General features: G+C 33.7%; 1 protein-coding gene across 4 annotated transcripts in view; it reads right to left on the bottom strand.

Moving 5' to 3' along the window:
* Positions 1-20,486, bottom strand: part of LOC141456070 (irregular chiasm C-roughest protein-like) — a 921,342-nt gene that overhangs the window by 749,336 nt on the left and 151,520 nt on the right. The window lies entirely within an intron of this gene.

The raw sequence follows: 20,486 nt of genomic DNA on the forward strand, positions 1-20,486 counted from the left end.
ACAACTGTCCTTAAACTTCGTGTATATATATATTATATAATAAGTAGATCTTAACTTTTCTTTCAATTATATTATTAGAGAAATTCTTTTCATGCACTTAGAAAACAAACTAGTTGCACTCAAAAGTTTCATTTTGATGTAGTGAGTTGCTTGATAATTAAACCTGAGCTACAAATAGTACGAGTTTGAAAATTCGTAGTTTGGAAAATGCATAAAATAGAAACCTTGAGAACTGCAATAGATGGAAGTCTTGTGAGTGTATACCAGCCATTAAATTGTAACAAAAACAAAAACATTTTTTCCTTCTTTTATTGAAAACAAAAGCAGAATAATGAGAAAACAAAACCATTATTTCATAAAGAATTTTTCAGCAGAACAATCAATGTGAACATGAATATGGAAGTTGGCATGTTGAAACGTGCACACTCTGCTATATGCTGGATGAAAGTCTACTATAGACATGTCCGTATGAAAGAACTAAACAATAGAGAGACCACCACATATTTCCATAAATGATATGAATCCACTTGATTGCATATTCAATAATGTGGCTCACAACACGTATCTGTACCTCTCTGCCAGATTTATTTTTATTTATTATTAATTATCATATTAATTCTATTTGAATGAAGGATTAATTTCTGATTTCCACTTTAAGGTTTTAATTCAGCTTATTTTTAAATTAAAGTTGAATCCATATTGACGTTATTCAAAGTGCTCAGTTGCTTATTTTATTTCAATTTAGGGATTAACTTAACCTGTGCCTCGCTGGGTTGCCTTCGACTTAAATTGCCCTTTCTAAATTCTCTGTCCCACCAGTTCCCTTCTTGTCCAGCCAACTGCTCCTCTTTCTGCTTCTCTCATCTTCGACCTGGTCTTTCTCATCTTCTGTTCTATGAAGCATCTACTGTCTCACCATTTCTAGAGCATTTTTCTGTGATGTCCATACCGTTTCACTTCTTTTTTACGATTTTCTTCCTCTTGGTCTCTTTAAACTTTATTTCTCTCCTTACATCATCATTTTTTACTCTCACTTCACTCCTTTTCTTCAAACGCTTTCTCCGAGAATCTAATCCTAGGGTACCTATCTTAGGACCTTGTAGTAGCCCAGATTTCCAAGTGCGAAGATGCCTTCTTTCACTAATTAATAAGGTTTGCTATTTATTACTTGTAGATAAAGATTGAATCCACATAACTGTAAAAATCACGGAAAAATGTAGGGGAGCCTACCCCAACTCCTTCGCAACAATTGCCTTAAAACGAAGAAACGAAATGTATGCAATGTACGACAATTGCAGGCAATCCTAGAAGCCATTTTCGAGAAAATACAAAAAAAAAAAAATCCATTTTGTGTAAAAAAAATCCTTCCAGCTGAATAATTTTCTTAAAAAACAGAATTTATCCAATATAATTGAACTGTTCTGATAGCTAATATGTTTGGTCAGTAATGAATTATTAAGAAAGACCCGTGAGAAAAATTAAAAAGGAAATAGTCTATCAAAAAATAAAACAGAATTTGAAGAGGGACTCGGTGTTGAACTTAACACGTCGTAGGCCTTGCTTCAGTGTTCCATCATGGTAGTTCGTCTTTATTGAATCTTACATCTTATTTAAGTTTGTTTACTGATCAATAATATTTTCCTTACTTCAATAACTTCGAAGATTTAACTGCCCTTCGACTACCTCATAAAGTTAGAGTTCAAACCAAATAATAATCATTAATTCTAGACAAGTACTAGGATATAAAACAATAATTAAGTAGTTAAAAATTGTAGGAGTAATATTTTACAAAAATTACTCTCAATCAAAAGTCTCTGTGGGAAAAGAAGAATCAGAAATCCCTAGAGAAGTAAAATAAATAATAAAAGATTACATTTTAATCATACTATGGGAAATAATACTTCGAAAGATTACAGGAAAATAATTAAACTTCCATAAAGGAAAAATATGAGAACAGATACTGGAAAAATGAATTCTCTTCCTGTTCAAAAATATAATATATAATTATATAGATAATTTTAGAAACTGTACTAGATAGTTTTGAAGTAATATTTTCCTGAAGAAACGTTTCAATACACCACCAGCATCAATATCTGCATTAAATCATTTTTTTAAATGTATATTCTAAGTTATCAACACTTATATTAGTAGCTAACCGACACGTAAGACCATTCCTGATGGCTATGCAATTATGCTACAGATTATAAAGTAAACCATCTAAATAAAGTTCTACCATCTAATAAGAAATCCACACTTGCATGACTGAAGAAATCTGCAAACCTTGAGAGAATGTTCACTCGATTTTCTTATACAACAGTTCCAAATATTTTAATTTGGCCGGAATATATTTCATTCTTACTAACTTTTTTCTCTTTGTAAACCCTAATTTCTTATTTATATGGACCGTTTATTTTGAAAGTGGTGTAAGTCCATTTTCTGTTATTTCCAGAAAATTAAAGGTTAACACATCTGTTAATTATAAAATTTAAACAAATTATATGAAGTCTGGCAATGTTTCTACTGTTTTATCAATATGTAATTTGGTTATATAAATTTGTTTTAGGCGCATTTTACCAAACTGATGTATACTTACGGGCTGCAAATGGACTTACACCACTTTCAAAATTAGACAATTGTAAAAATCGTTTAATTTCACTTTTGAAAAATCAAATAATATATATTTTCAAATAATAATATAATAATATTTCATGTTAATAAATAATAATATACTTCATATTAATCCAATTTTGTTTACAAATAATAATGACACGACATAAAATAGAAGTAATATTTTTAATTTTAGACGCTAATTACATTGTTAAAATTACAAGATATTGATAGTATTTAATATAAAACAAATGTAAAATAACAGGCTACTGATCGGCAACCATCTGCTAAGCCGCCTACCTCTGTCAATTGGACTTACACCACTTTCATAATCGATGATTATGCAATTTCATTTACCGACCAATTTTAAATTCTACAAAACATGGGAATTTTTTAAGAAATTAAACACGGACTAGTTATACATAAAAAATAAAACATAAAATTAAGCATGAATTACGTGATATCTCTTTTTTTAAAAAAAATGGACTTACACCACTTTCAAAATAAACCGTCCATATATTATTATCATTATTATGATTATTATTATTTGTAATTTAAGGCATTACAACATGTGAAGTCATAAACACCCGAAGCTTTATTTCAGTGCACTCTCTAGTGTTCTCTTGTTACAGAAAAAACTGTCCATCAAGAAGCTCCGAAGAGGAAAAAAACTAAGGTTTAGCAGCTGGATTCGAGCCCTGGATCCAGTACAAGCTTACCACTGAGCAAATCCTATCCCTTGTAATTTTTTTTGAATTAGTTCCTAGTTATTGCATTCTCTCTTTTTTTTAAACATCTTACTTGGACACATCTGATATATAATAAATTCATTTATGTTTAGAAGTGCATTAGTAAACAAAAATAAGAGAATTCATAAAAGATGAGAACTCAAGTCATAAGTGCATTAGCCCAGATCCATTATTAAAGAACAATGAACATTACCTGAAAGAAGAAGTAAGAGTTGGCTCTGTTGTATTTATTTTTATATAAATATTACAGTACATAACTAAAAAGAGAATTATCTAGCTGAATGAGATGAGAGACATATTGTATGAATACGTAAAATGTGAGGGGAATGTTGGGCAAGTTGCTAAAACGTGGTAGAACAACGGGGAGTTAAAGGAATTGCGGAGAACAATGTTGGTGGGTTATATGTGCGAATATGGGATGCAGTGTAAAACATAAACTAGCAACCCGTATGTTGTATGTTATGTTAGTGTTGATATAAAAGGTGAAGGTAGCAGGTGAAGGCAAGGATTGTTCACTGAACAAATTGTTAGCCTGGGATACTTGGTAGCCGTACAGAAGAGTGGTATGTGTGGCAAGCCGTTGGCAGTGAACGTGTGTAGTAATGTAAGAAGGACTTCCAAGTATGGGCAAAGGCTTCAGGTACTAAAATGCTCTCAGCATAGGTTCTTATCGAGCAAATACGAGCTGGGATTTCCAGGCTACTAAGAACAATTTCCCGACCAGTTATATGTGGCATGTAGCTTCAATTATTTTCTAAACACCTGCTCTGGCCTCTGCTACGATTGACTCAAGAAGAAAACCAACCTCCAATGGTGACTACTAAGGAAAAGCTAGAAGATCACAGGTATAAATTAAATTAAATCTTTATCATTGTTTTGAAATGGAAATTGAAGAAACTTCAACAATAATGAGTTTGCGCCACTTACTTCAAATTATCTGGCAATATAAAGAAGTCAATCAGTGGATGTAGGATAAATACAAATCCGTTTGAAATTGCTTTCAGAATAGTGGAAAAGGGAAAATTTTGAAGTATCTTTAGGCAGCAGGTTAACGAGAAAACATTCCCTTAAGTTTGATAATTCTGATGGTCAAACTGTCACTCAGGTGGTCGCTAGCCAGCAGCTCAAGTTTATCAAAAGGATTGACCAATATAAACTGAAGGGAGAGAAGATAAATCTATGATCTATCTAAACCAAATCTGGTCATCATCCCAAAATCCAAAGAATGATCCTTCTTAGGGTGAAAATGAAATGTTCCACTGACTGTACATTAAAGGGAACATTGAGTAAATTACAGCTTTGAAGATAATAAGCTGGACTTAAGAAGGCAGGAACAAAAAAAAAAAAAGCTTGGGTTAGCATGAAGACAATATTTTCGAAAGAATTTCGAAATAATAAATTAAAGGAGACAATTTCCAGTCGTACGATTGTTGTTTACTTCCGTCTAGCAACTGGACGCAAACACAGCAGGAATATTTATAAACCTGCTTGAAAGCTGATATAAGCCGCAGGTATTAAGAAATATTCCGGTTTCCTTCTGCGACTTTAAACCACAGATAAAATATCTTATACATACGATTTCATTATAATGAAGGTACGATATATATCGACACAAATGAGAAGAAAAAGCCTGATAATCTATTTTGGAAAAGCTAGCTACATACTGGAGTTGCCTGTATCTGTAATAGACGTTAAGACACAAATTGAATTAAATTACAAGAAACCCAAATTAAATAAAATGTTTATTTTCATTTTTTCTGTTTATTTTAAAAATTACAGCAGTGCTAGATCCAATATTCAGGATTAGGGAGAAGATCGCGAGGCCTTTGATCGCCTTGGAGGATGATCTGGAAGGTGATGAGACGGTAAATGGTGGACAAGAGGATTGGAATGTGATTGTAAGTTCTGAATGAAAGTTTTTATAGCGAGTTCGTGCAACTTGTCTCACAAACGGAATTTCTGTTTTGATAGATTTGAAACATAAAACTGAGCTTTAAGGATAGTGCGGAGAATTTTAGACTGAAAAGATTGAATTTGTTGAAGATTGGTGCGTTTCGTGGAATCCTACAGTTCAATACCGAACGTCTAAATAATCAAATCTTCGGGTTTTTTTTTTCATGGAATCAAAATTAAATAAAAATTGATATTAACAATGAATATTTGGCGAAATTAAATTTTAAACGCATACTAAAACAAAAAACTTTTTCCCTTCTTTAATGCAGAAAGACAACGTTCATCACATATAATGGAAGTCTATGAGAGCGGAAGTCCTTACTTACGAGTAGGACTTACTTTCCGCAATGATATCAACTAGTGTGCAACCGCCTCTCCTCTTCTCTTTGTTTATTGACGACCTCCCTCCCGTGTTCGAGGGTGGTGTTTTAGTTGGTAACATGAAGATCAACTCCCTGTTATATGCCGATGATTTGGTAATTATCGCTGATAACCCAACTAGTCTGCAGAGGAACATAAATATTCTTGGTAAATATTGCCAACAATGGAGTTTAAATGTAAATTTGGCCAAAACCAAAATAGTAGTTTTTAGAAAGGGAGGCAGATTGAGTTCTGTGGAAAAATGGAAGTTCAATGGGGTCCCAATTGATATAACGAACACTTATAAATATCTTGGTGTTTCATTGTCGTCACGCCATTCCTATATTCACCATTTCAAAGATAGGGTTTCAGCTGCTAAACTTGGCCTCAACAGAATGTGGAACAATTTTTTTTCTTTGAATGACGTACCTTTAAATTCTAATTATCGCGTGTACTTCAGTGTCTTACGCTCAGTAACTTGTTACGCTGCTCAAGTATGGGGCTACCAGCGGTTCGAGTTACTGGAAAGATTTCAAAGATATTTTATTAAAAAATTGTTCGCACTCCCTTCAACAGCACCGGCTTTTATTTTAAACATAGAAACTGAAATAGATCCAGTTTATATTTACACTCTGCGTCTGCATTTTAAATTTTGTCTCAAAATCTTGTCAACAAATGATAACCGCCTCTCAAAAATTGTTGCTGATGTAATAGTAAATAATAACTTATTTTGGTTCAGAGATTGGTCCAACCTCGCCCAAAAGTACTCACTCCGGTTTGATTTTTCGCGAGATAACATGTCGGGTTGGGAAGCTAATTTTTCTGAACTGTTGTGTAGGATGAAAGAGGCTTGTCTGGACGAATCTGTGGGCCGCGCTATGAAATCCGAGCGTTTTGTCCTTTATAGGACACTGCTTGAGACTAGAGGACGGCTTGGGATCTTTAAAGTTGGCTCTACCAACCAGTTGGGCATGTCAAGTCTGAGGTGGTGGTTTAAAATTAGAGGTGAAATGCTTTATCTGAACTATGTGCCATGGATTGATAAAGCTGCCCAAAAAGAGAAGTGTGCATTATGCAATTTGAATAGCAGGGAGGACTTGCATCACTTCCTCTGCGAGTGCCCAATTCTTTCGGAATTTCGACTGAGGAGCCTCGGTGTGAAATTCTTAGATGCTCAATATGTCATTGATGCTTTGGGGAATCAGCGTATTTGCAGTGATTTGATTAGTTTTGCCAGGCAGGCCTGGAACTATAGATACAGTCTCATTAGAGAATTCAATTATTAATTTTTTGATTTTGAAAATATTACTTTTTTAATTACAATTAATTTGATTTAAAAAAATTACTTTTAATTTTCACTCACAGTGTTCTATTTTATTTTATTATTTTTGTATTATTTTTTTTTTTGTGCCATCAAGTTTATTTCCATATAATTTATTAAGTTTTTTCTTTCTTTTATCTTGTAACCAAACTCTGGCAGACGGCGTTAGCCATGCCTTTTGTACAATGTTAAAAAATATTATGTACTATATCTTCTCAAATAAATGTATATTATTATTATTATTATTATTATTATTAGTGTGCAACCGTGTGATCGCTTTTAGCACATGAATAATTATTTTAATTAGCAATTGCAAAGATTTTCCGACAAAACTGCACTCACATTAAAAGTGATTCATGGCTAAAAATAATATTACAGCTTTTGTAAGTTTCAAGAATAAAATGTATTATATGAACAAGATAAAAAAAAATAAAGTGTAGAATTGAGGGGATAAAAAAAATGATTACTATGTGGTAACATTAATTCTACAATGTCTGTACAGGGAGCCATGAGGAAACCTAACAAAGTACAGGAAACCTCCTCCTGGTCAGCAAGACATGTCCGTACCACTGAAGGACACACAGTAGAGTGATGTAAAAAAAAGAAGCAAAAAAAGAAGTCGAGTTGGTTGAATGGTTGGAACACAATGGTCATCTTCATTAGAGTGTCTTCATTCAGGACGACGGCATTCCTTCTAAGGACCAAAATACAAGATATAAACCTGCAGTCTTACAGTAAGGTTTTTTTTATTATTATCTACTTTCATTTTCTAGGCAAGAAAAGGATCATGGCAAATTTTCTACTTTTCCACGGAAATCTCCGTTTCAGGTCTGTGTGTCTGGGTGTCTGAGTGAATGAAATTTTTCCAATTAATCCATTTATTTGTTAAAAATTGAGGCCAAAAACTCGCAGTGAAGGTAATTGAATTTTGTTAGAACATAGAATTTATTTGTACATACAAACATTGTTCGTCTCAATTTTTAACAATTTTAATAAAATAACAAAGCTTTCTTTTAAGAAGGGTAAGCGAAAAAAATACTGCTCATTGAAGCGTGCAGAGAAGCGTGACGCCACTGCTCCCCCAGAACGTCAATAAAATGTTCTCAAAAAATAAAGAATAAAAAATAAATAATAGAACGAAATAAAGTAATAAATATTTTTGTCCATTTATTTGTGCTGCAATCAGCGTATTGGCGCTATAAGTAGCAATGATAACAGTGGACAGTAAGAAGTAAACGAGTGTAGAAGTTACCCAGTAGTAACACTCCAAAACAGGGGTCTCTAAACTTTTTACACAGGGGGCCAGTTCACAGTCCCTCAGACCGTTGGAGGGCCAGACTATAAAAAAAAAAAATAACTATGATCTAATCTCTATGCCCATTGCACACATCTTATTTTAAAGTAAAAATCGGAACGGGAACAAATACAATATTTAAAATAAAGAACAAGTAAATTTAAATCACCAAACTGCCCAGTATTTCTGTGGGAATTATGGACCTGCTTTTGGCCAATGAGATCGTCAATATCCGGTTTATTTATAGAGCTTTGTCTTTCTTCCTACTTCTGCTGTTATTTCACACTGCTTCCGGAGCCGTGACGTGTGCGTACTGTACTGTGGATACTGATGTGCTCCTCTCACTTAGCACCAATAAAAGAGGTGCCCCTTCCGGAACTGCGGCGGGGGCAGGATAAATGGCCTCAGGGGGCCGCATGTAGCCCGCGGGCCGTAGTTTGGGGACCCCTGCTCCAAAATATTAGACTGTTAGTCCACTCTCTTCACTAGAGAGGAAGATCACGAGGACACAGTTTTTTTTAAGACGTTTTGCTGGGTTGTCAGCATAAGTTTTAAAAGAAAGCTACAAAAAATTAAAAAAAAAAATCATTTAATCCAAATTGATGGGCCCATAAGTCTTGTAATTCTAATGAAATCCATTGCTGAATGTCTACTAATCCAGTAAGAACATTTACCAAGACCTTCTTTTGTTAAAGTTCTCGAGTTGCTGTCTTATAGGAACATTTTCATTTACACTTCAAAATGGCCAAAAAGAATAATTTTACAAAATCAAATAGCAATATATTATTTTCAAACAAGCTTTCAATTACACTATCAACAACTTGCATGTAAACGCAACATATTTACCCAATATATATTATACGTACATGTATCCAATATGGATTACAAACATATAAATTTGCCGTTGGTAAGCAATTTTCTCTCCACACTGGAGAACAACACTGGAATCTGGTACATAGAAATTACTATCTCGCATGTACGTTCCCACTTCCTAGAACTGAAGATGTAAATTTGCTTTTTGGCCTCACACTCTCTTTACCCTTACCTCCCTCCAGTCATAGTCTATTCTCCTTTAGGCTCTAAGTCAGCAAGAGTGTTATGCATTTAGAAATGTTTGAAATGTTCATTAAGGAAGTTATGCATTTGCATGAACTATTTACACATTAAGGATAATGCAAATATAGTTACAAATCATCTATTCCTTTATGAATTTATGTATTGTTACACATTGAACAGGATCTCAATGTGGCTAATTATAAATAACCTTCACACAAACAGTAATTATAAACATTTTACAAATAAATGTTTGTAATATTCAGAATAAAAGGTTCTTGAAAAATATTCCATTTAAAAACCAACAAAATATGTTTATAAGAATTATTTGCTAACGTATCTAAACTTATTGGCGAATGCGGAAGCCACTTAGTACTTCGCTGTAGCCAAGTACCTCCGGAATACTACAACTTTTCTTAGAATTTTTTTTTTTTCATGCAGTATCATCTACCCTAACATTCTGATCTATCTTCAGACAGATATCCTTCCGCAGAAATTATAAATAAGTGAGAGCAGAGCAAGTAGTCAAATTGTTGACTTAATAATGGAGGATTTAACGAACGCTTAATGGTTATACCACGGGAAATCTAATGTTGATTTCTTGGAGCAATAGAAAAGAAAAACGGTAACAATGTAAAGCCGCCGTCTTGCATAGACTAACGTCTGCACCAAAGAAACAACCCAGTTGTGGCAGTTAATTTGATGTCAGCCGAAAAACAATGAAAATCAAGGTAATTATGGTGAGCTTAAGGCAGCAATGATTGCATTTTAGCCTTTCCATTCACAATTCCAATGCAATTTTTACATTATACTTATTGGTACAAATTCTTCCAGTTATTTTGTACAAGTCTGGATTCCTCAGAAAAGAGAACTAATGGGTCGATACTGTTCATCAAATACATTGCCAACATGGCCCATTCATCCTCAAAATACATCTGATCCACCAACTTCACTTACGCTAACGACCCAGCCAATCCACTTCACCACACACATATTGATCCTGAGGAGCCTATTCTGCTCTTGCAACAATAATTAATCTTCTTTGAGCAATGGTCCGTCAAATGGAAAATAAAATTTAAAATTCAAAACACTGGCAACGTTCACTCTTAGAGGATCTATTAACCGAAACATATACTTATGTCAAGTACCTACGATATATTGAAATCTATGCTGACGCTCGCCTAACAAGGAATTATCATACAAGATTCAGAATACAAGAACTTAAAGTACTGTACCAGTTATTAAAACAAGATACAGATTTACAATGCACTCCTGAAGCCTATCTGGACTTTCGGCTAGCCATGAATTCCAACATATAACCGCCAACGATCTTGTAGTCCAAAATTCCTCCGCGACATAATATAATCGTCAATGAAACCATTCTTAATGACCTAAACATACCGTTCAATAAATACTTCATCTCAGTTTGTTGCCAAAAGTTCAGGCTGTCCTTCTTGATCATACCAAATCATCTAATTCGATTCTCTGCTTTGTCGCTTCCCAAAAATCCTACTCGTCGAAACCGCGCGATTAACTCGGCAACGGTGGCCAGTAGAAGTACAAATGAATACCAGAGTTTCAGTTTCCGTCCACTGGGACATAACAAGGGTGTACGTGAACATATCGGAGCCTCTAATGGTGGCCAGTAAATAATGAAGTGTCACTACTGGGTGATGTTTCCTCTAATGTCCCGCACTATTTACTTGCATCTGCTCTTGCCGTCGTAATTCTATATAAATGTAAATAAAATTACTGAAGACACAATTACTGATAGGATTTCCTTTCCACCTCGCAAAAACTGTCACAGTTAAATGTATTCAATCCGTACTAAGAATCAATTTATGTAATTATGTAAATTAGTGTCGGCTAGCTGCGACTATCTGGGATCATGGTCAGTAATAATATTGATGTAACCGTTGCAATAACACAGACGTACAGCCAACATTGCTTTTGGTGAGAACAAGTTTGAACAGATTTTCAACAATCTATGAATTTTAACTTTGAATTTAATTACTGTTCAAATTAACACTAACAAGCGCATATATTAATTGACTTTGATACTTGAAACGAGGTAAATCACAAACTGTGACATTCACTCGGAATTCCAAATTTAACTTGTACTATATGATAATAAGTATCAAAAACGTATTTTGGAGAAATACCCATTTTGATTATCTTATTTTTTCATATTCTCTTTTAAATTTGGAACTATTTGGTTCGAAATATACATTAAGATACTATAGATACAACCGTTCTTCTACCAGACTATAACCTCACAAAACCATAACCTACACAATCTCTTTTTGTAATGCAATAGTTATTTATTATTATTACTATTATTTAAGGCGCGTCAACATCTGAGGTTATTAGCGCCTGTAGCTTTTTTCAGTGTACTGCCCAACAGAGTTCTCTCGTTACAGACAACACTTTCCATTACCGGACAGTGAGCTGTAAGAAGCTCCTAGGAAGGGAAAAGGGCCAGCAGCTGGATTCGAACCCGGGATCTCCGCATGGGAATCCAATAAGTTAATCCCTACCCTAATAGTTAATATTATGTGCAATAATTCTAGCATGATAAGTACATTTAGGTATTAATCTAAACCTTGAAGATGAACTAAACAGTTTGAAACGTTGGTGTAATGACTTTTTATTTACCAAAACTTAAGATTCCTCTGGATTAAGCCAATATGGTCTTCAGAGCGATTCTTGCAAACTAATTTGCCTACAAAATTTACTAAAATATTCTTCTACATTACAGGTTGGTGATTATATAAAACCTTAGATATAAACCTTTTTTTTAATATAAATAAGTTTCTTATTTTGCTTGACAATGTAAGGAGGAGCTTTACCCAATCTTCACCGTTCGAATCTCTCTTTCTCTGACATCTCTGCTTCTTTTCTGGAGTAAAATCTTATCCAAACCAGTTTAATTTATTCTCTTTCAGAGTTAACTTTTTTGTCGAAGTCTTTTATGGTAATTACCTTCACATTTCGTTTTCAAAATAAATCTGGCTGTTTTATTCTATTCCTATTTTGAGTACATGCTTATAACGTATCACAACCGCATCCAAAAACGGTTCAAATAAGGATTTTGTCACTCTCCAACATATTTTTTAATTTTTTTACCCGTAAATTTATATCAATGATGTCAAACAAATATTATGCTAGATTATATTAGAGTACACATGCAAAAGCAATTATCATAAGTCAACATTTGTCGACGAAGGTAATTTCAGAGTTTGGAACAGGTAGTTTGCAAATTTCTGTTGTTTTGATCTGTATGGCTGCAGGTTATTTTACTTTCCCAATATTTGGAATATAGGATATATATATATATAGAGATAGATACTGGGATGGAGTGAAGAATCTGTTTACCCTTTCATATTTTATTATTAACAAAATTGAAAAGTAACATTTTTTAAAAAGTTGCCAAAGGGAAGTTAAGAATAATATATTTAAAATCTTTTCAGTTCTTTGCTCGGACTGTATATATACAATACTTTTATAGCAATGAATTTAACTTGACAATGAAAAGGACTTGTCGAGCAATTAAGTGAATTAAAAAAATCAGACACGTAACAATAATCCGAGAAGCCGAATAATACCAAAAAACTCAATTCTTAATTTTTCAGTTAAATATTAATAGGTAAGTAAATAAAAGAATACCTGAATTGTGCTGCCTTTGGTAATTGAAGATTGCTCTCGACTTAATTCTACTTTGTTAATGGCGAAAAAAATTAATCTCCAAATGAAATTCATTAAATTGAATACGTTTGTGGCAAATTGGCTTCGTGCAGACACCTAATTTGAACTTAAAGCCCGCTTATAATAAAAATGGGCATTATTTTATTGTTTACTTCCCTAGCATTGTAGCGTACGTAAATTTTTCAAATTGAATAAATGGTCAGTGGCTGGAATACGAACCACCAGTCAACATGTCAAAAGCACATAGACACAAAGTCATTGTAAATAGTGGTATCCAAGAAGTTGGCTTAAAAGCCGATTAAATACTAATCGTAAATATATTTTCGACAATAGTTGTGTTGCAATGCTAGAGTTTTAAGGTAGCCACAGCGTACTGGCTCTCTCATCCAGTATGATACAGCGCAGGAGAATTTAGTATAAGGGTTATATAATGATGTCCGCGGCTGATTCACGTCCTCAGAGATGATACGCAGTCGGTCAACATCATCTGCTGAATACTAATGTAAATATAATATTGTACCTGTATCTGTATTCAGCTAAGATAAACTAGACATATCTCCAGTCCTCCAATTTAATTAAATAAATCCAAATGTTGCCGATAATATAAGTGCTCTAGCAAATACTGATGAATAAAAAAAAATGCATAATTCAATTTATGTGAACATACATATAACATTTAATTTTTAAGTTTAAAAAAAGAAAAAAAGATACACACTAGTCCGAAAAGAATCAGATGACGTACTGAAATTGGTCCATTCAGGTAGCAACGATGGTGCAGTTAAAAGAGCAAAGTGAGAAAATAGGGGCTTTAAAAAATTAGAGAAAATAAGGAAGTTATGGGAAAAGGAACATTTCGAAATGTCGAGATAAAAGGTATTTGATTTGATTTTATTACCGAAATTTATAAAACACGTGTTTGCGAAAATTAGCCAAGATTGCGACAATTCACAACGAAGTGAAAGAAATATATTCACTTTAAATACGAGGGTCGTTTGAAAAGTCCGTGCCAAAATAAAAACTACTTAATTTTTGGGGGTAAACCTTTTTTATTTTTCAACATAGTCTCCTTTTAGGCTTATACACTCCGTCCAACGCTGCTCTTGTTTGTTGATCCCTTCCGAGTAATAGGATTTGTCCAAGTCTGAAAAATAGCCATTCGTTTCTGCAATCACCTCCTCGTTTGAATAAAATCTTTTTCCCGCCAGCCATTTCTTCATATTGGGGAACAAATAGTAGTCCGAGGGAGCCAAGTCTGGAGAATAGGGGGGATGTGAAACGAGTAGGAACCCTATTTCCAATAATTTTGCGACCACAACTGCTGAGGTGTGAGCTGGTGCGTTGTCGTGATGGAAAAGGACTTTTTTGTGGGCCAATCGTGGGCGTTTCTCTTGCAGCTCGGTTTTCAAACGGTCCAATAACGATGAATAATATGCACCTGTAATAGTTTTACCCTTTTCCAGAGAGTCGATGAGGATTATTCCTTGCGAATCCCAAAAGACAGTCGCCATAATCTTTCCGGCCGAAGGAACGGTCTTCGCCTTTTTTGGCGCAGATTCCCCCTTGGTAACCCATTGTTTAGATTGTTCTTTGGTCTCAGGAGTGTAGTGATGTATCCATGTTTCATCCGCAGTGACGAAACGACGCTTAAAGCCATGCGGATTCTTCTGGAACAGCTGCAAACCGTCCTTGCAACACTTCACACGATTTCGTTTTTGGTCAAGCGTGAGAAAATCACTCGACTTCCTCGATTCAAACGAATGCCAAACACAAAAAAATAGACCGATCTGGCTGAAACTCGGTGTGTGTTCTTCCAAGAGATGCTACTAACTAAACATAACCTCGATACGCGCCAGTAGTGCTATCTCTCTGACTTTGCACGGACTTTTCAAACGACCCTCGTATTATAATATTTGCATTATTAGTAAAAGTGGAATTATATTTCCTAATTTGAAATAATAGATTACAATTAAACCTTAATAAGTTAGACAATGTTGTGTCTTTTGAAAGGTTGCTTACTTGCAAAAAGAAATTGGAACAAAATTAATCTTAACAGTGAGGGCGCTGGCACAATTAAGTTTTTCAAAACTTCCCTCACCAGCCCAATAACTTCTTTATTTAAAAATTGTTTTGAAGGATAGAATAAACAATAATAAAAATTAGTTATAATGTCGGAGAAAATGGTCTGTTAGAAACATTCGAGTCACGGACTAACGTTAACATTGTTTCTGCTTTGTAAGTATGAGTTGCTGGTTGTATAAAGTTAGAACGTTTAAGTGCTTTACAGAGAATGTTGAAAGAAGGGTTTCTTCAAAATTCTTGATGAACAACAAGTATAATTCAAGAAGAAGGGAGTTTAGCAAGAGGAATGTGGGGGGACGGGGGCTAGGTTTGGTCGTTGAGTGCCTTGAAGCAAGTTGAAGACAAGTCTTCTTGGGTCTGGCCATCTGGCTCTGTTGTGTAACTGGGCCATCAAGACCCACCCATCAATCTCATAGCTAGTTGAAACATTCCCTCGGCTGGACGCTCTGGGAATATCAACTAATCTTCGTGATGTTGCTAGCAGACCCTGTACCGCCTCCTAACTCCAACCCATCCACTTTCTGGGCTACTAGTATTAGTTCTCCAACCGTACCTAGTCATTCAATTACCGTACTGCCCTTCAGTCATTCTACAGAGTTCGTCTGGATGGAAAGGTGAAGGGAAGGTATAACTTAAAAGCTCAGACCTTAAACCATTCAACCATACATTTTACCCTGCAGATCACTAGCGATAACTTTTAATACCAGGTATGTTCTAAATAAAATTAATCTATGGCAAATATATTAACAATGTAATTCGAATGAAATCTGCATTTTTAGGAGTTTATTATTACGAAACTTTACAAAGTGCTCGAGTTACAAATTACGAGTAAAATTCTCGGTTGATTTTACCACCGCGATTATGTAATATATCTTCACCTCACTGTTATCCGCCCCGCAGGTGAGGTGCGTATCCGTGTACCATCACAAATCACTGTAAATGACCTATTAATCGGACCTCACTTTTGTGGCAGGCGGTATACTGCAGACTTCAATTGTCTCTTCAACACTTTTGACATCCATCAATGTTCCTTCTACATCTTACCGCCTTTTCAATCATTTCATAAACCTACTTTTGCGCCAAGTTATTTTTATCATTTCTCTACTAACAGATTAAACACTTACCAAAATTTTTTTGTTTATATGTTGCAGAGTTTTCCTCACAGGGACAAAACTCTGTGTTTCGATTTGCTTCAATTAAGAATAATTATATTTTTTACTCGCAGAAAAAATATAAAAGAGATGCCAGTAATGTTTTGAATTTACAAGAGCGAACAGTTTAGAAAATGCAATTTTGGTATTTCAAAAGATATTACCCTTCTTTCGTACAAACCAGTGTGAAAAATGAAAACCAATTGAGGACAAGAGAAGACTTCTGTCTTCCCCGTAGACTTAAAACGTAGATAACATTAGACGTTTGTCAGCTGGCAACAGTATTTGCTGGTTATCTTTGAGTGAGGCCAAACAATTAATGTAATCTGCGAACGTGCGCTACCCACACAAACAGTACTGCATGCAAATTATTGCTCTACAAGCTAACCACTTAAATAAAGATCTATAGGATTATATTTTTCAAGGAATAAGTATTTTTTGGAGGGGGCATTTTGAAATAACTTCTAAGATATGAAAAAATTGGTTCTCACCAAATTGGACTTATACATAAATAAGAAGTTACCAAAACTCCTCTTTTTTTCTTTTTTTGAAAAAAAAAATTGTTTAAACAAACAACAATCTAGTTTTCATGTATTTCTAATCAGATAATTTATATTTGAACTATTTAAAAAATATTTGTAATAATAAAGCAAAAAGCAAAATGAACCGGTTTCCGAATGAATGAAAGCTAAAAATGACTTTATTACCTCCAATTTTTTTTTTAAATGTGATCTCCACCAATCAACCAAACGAGTTTTATAAGAAAAGAACAGTTTTTTGTCTACTGCATGGTGGTATCCACTTTAAAGCCTTTATTATTATTATCGTTCTTATTTGACATTCTCAATTTATGTATCGTAACTTTAAAGAAATAAATATATGCAAATCATTTGACCAAATTGGTCAAATAGGTTAGACTGTTTAATAAAACAACAAAAATTTAAAAATAAATAATCCACTAAGGAGTGCAGTAGAAAATGAAACCTTTTCACCGACGTTTCGGCAAATGTATTGTCTCTTTCAGGCTAGAATTGTCTATAATAATAGTTAAGATGTCATTTTATCATCACCAGAAGTTGCAATTTAATTAAACAGCGTGCGGCAAAATAACCTCCCTATTTTAAAAAGTAAATAAGAGCACAAGTTTTCTGGATACAACTAATTAAATTTGCACAAAAATGCGCTTATGGACTTCTTTTTAAATTTAAATTATTATTATTATTACAATTATTATAGATCATTCAGCGTGAAATTACGGAAATAGTGTCTCATAAATCACAATTTAAGATACAACTTAATTTTTTAAATGTGAGTAATAACTTACAAAATGTACATTTCACTGGAACTCATCTTATACACAATGTACGTACATTGCTGTCTTTAACACTAAGCACAACCTTAGCAGATGATACCTCCACTTTATCTTCCCATTTTAATCTTATTTGTCTCCAACAGTGTTTTAGGACACCTTGAGCTCATTGAAGCTTGGTGCCAAAAATGGAGAAGTCAACCCAACACTGCTAAATGGATACCAGTAACTTTCACTTTACAAAGACAAACCTGCAAACCTCTACACAACGATAACACTGAATCCCCACTTAAATTCGGTAATGAAGGCTCTACTTAGACAGTCGTCAGGAACTTAACAGATTTTACGGACTACTCAGGAAGCTACTTGGGCCTAAATCCACTCTGATGATACAAGCTCCTACTTTGCAAAAAATTACTTCGTCAATATGAACTTATGGAGCAGAATTGTGAGGCTTTGCCAAATCTTCCAATATCAACTCAATAAATTTTGCTGTTCAAAGTTCAACGCAGAATCGTAAACACACCTTACTAATTCAACAATCAAATCCTCCAATATTAATTTGAAATTCCAAATGTCAATGAAGTAATCCATACCCGATTCCTAAATTTCTATCTCAGTCTAACAGATCAACTGAATCCTCTCGTACAATTTTTTTCCCTGGTAATCCTCCACGACGTTGGACCCGCAATCTGTTCCTTCAACCTGAAGATTGCCAGTGCTGGCTGGATTCTTTCATCACGTCCTCCCGGTTGAGGTGCTGAGTTAGTTCGGTGACACTTAATAAATTATATATCCTGAATACAACATTTGCTGATATAAATATAATTTATAGTAGCAAACCAACAAAATAATAAAATGTTTTTAAGTTGTGATATATTTATTACATTTTATCCATGTTTCAGCAATAAACTATATGTATAATTTGCAACGTTTCGATTTATTTTAATTTTTTTTCAGGGCTTAAAAAAACTGAGTTTAATGTAACAACTTGAAAAATATATAGAGTGAAGTGTCCGGTAATCGACTTGGCACCAGTAATTGACATTCCAGCAATAAAAAGGAATTATTAAAAAGAATTAACAATTAAAAGTAAACAATCGAATTGACAATTAAAATTTGTGTTACAAATTAATTATTTGATTTGTTATTAAACAAATAAAAGGGATCTGAGCTGTTTGTAGTGGTGATTCTTTCAATTTAGTTACTGAGAAGCCTTGAGGAGCAGTTTCAGAAAGATACTGAGTATTGGAAGGTTCCTTGGTATCAGTGGAAGGTTATTTGTGTTAGCAGTTCAAGAACAAGGAAGAAGCAAGCAGTTCCTAAGCTGGGTTGACTAGAAGGTAAGAACACTGTTTATTTTTAGTTTATTTGTTCATATGTTCGTGTGTTAATCAATATACTGTTATATATTTCATTTATGTAGTTATTTTTTTAATTATAAGAAGTATTAAGAATTAAAATGATGTTGTCAATCACTGGTCCTTGAAACGGCAATTTGCCCAGTAACTGATTGAAGACTGATTTTTGTTATAAATCCAAAAAGTGATTTAGATATTTTGAATACGTGCCTAAAGTCGTTTCATGAAAATACTTGTTTATTATTCACTTGTCCCATCCCATGTCAAACACTGGGCATCTCCGAAAATTTGATGTCAATCACCTAATTGACGTAATTAAAAATCATTTTAGGTTGACATAATGATCGAATTTCTGCTATTTAAATATTAATAATACATAATACATCCTAATGGAGAGGTACATTGTACAACCTACAACTGGAGCCAAAATAACGGAAAATATTCCATCTTAAACTAGAATTTTTTTCTTAAGCTGTCAATTGGTCCCCCTTCACCCTAAATTTTATTTTTTAAGAAAAATATAAAATAAAAAAAAATATATACAAAATTTAAAAATAAAACTTACAGAACTTATAACTTAATGTGCCGTAGAACATATATTGATTTTAGGGCATGAAGCGTAATTATGGCCACGTAAAATGGTTTTCGGTTCTTTAGTAAAAGCGGTAAAGGAGACCTCGATAAAGAAATACCTCGATAAAAAAGGTAATAAAGTAACGAAACTTTGGCATTTATAGACTTTGTTTATTTCCAAACCTCGCAAATAATTAGTCTTAAATTTATTTCTGACCAAAGAAAATTACATCCTCTGTCTAAATTATTCATAGCCAACTGAAGGATATTCTCTGCTGCAAGAAGTTCCGGACATTCCTTTTGTTAGCACATCGGATTGAGCTAAAAAGTAATCAAGATTTTGGCAGGTGTAAAACAGGTCTTCAGAAATCAAATAAAAATTTTATTGTCCAACACTTTCTGTTCTTCTACAACATTGAATGAAGTCTGTTTAGTAAAGCTGTTGAATTGACAGAGACAAATTATTAGCACTAAAGTTACAAGACTATTTCAAAACATATATTTCATTCTTCTCTCTAAAATAGCCCTAAATTGCACTGCTATCACAATCCAACAGAAATAAATAATATTCAAAATTTCAAAAATAAAACACCTGAAAATATATTTAACTAGTAGAGCAATTTTATTAAAAGAATTATATTTTTTAATTCTTTTTTTGGAACATTCTGTAGAAATCTGGCGATAGATTAAAAGTATCTATTCACTGTGACGGTAGTTTTGTAATCTATTAAAATAATAATTATTAATCATTAAAATTAAAAAATACCACTTACAGAATAGATTTAAACAGTAACTGCCTTTTATGTGGCAATGTCCTAAAAGAGGATTTGTTCCATATATTCATGGTTTGCCCTGCATATTTTAGTATCCGAGAAAAATATAAGGACAGAGCTTCTTTCAGTTAACCTTTTGCGTTAACTCAGTGCAGTAGAGCTGTTATGAAAACTGTATTCTGTTATCTGTGTGAATGT

The sequence above is a fragment of the Rhodnius prolixus genome, unplaced genomic scaffold (genome assembly GCF_049639745.1).
Source record: "Rhodnius prolixus isolate KJV_2025 unplaced genomic scaffold, Rpr scaffold_4, whole genome shotgun sequence".
In the NCBI taxonomy this organism is placed as follows: Eukaryota; Metazoa; Arthropoda; class Insecta; order Hemiptera; family Reduviidae; genus Rhodnius; species Rhodnius prolixus.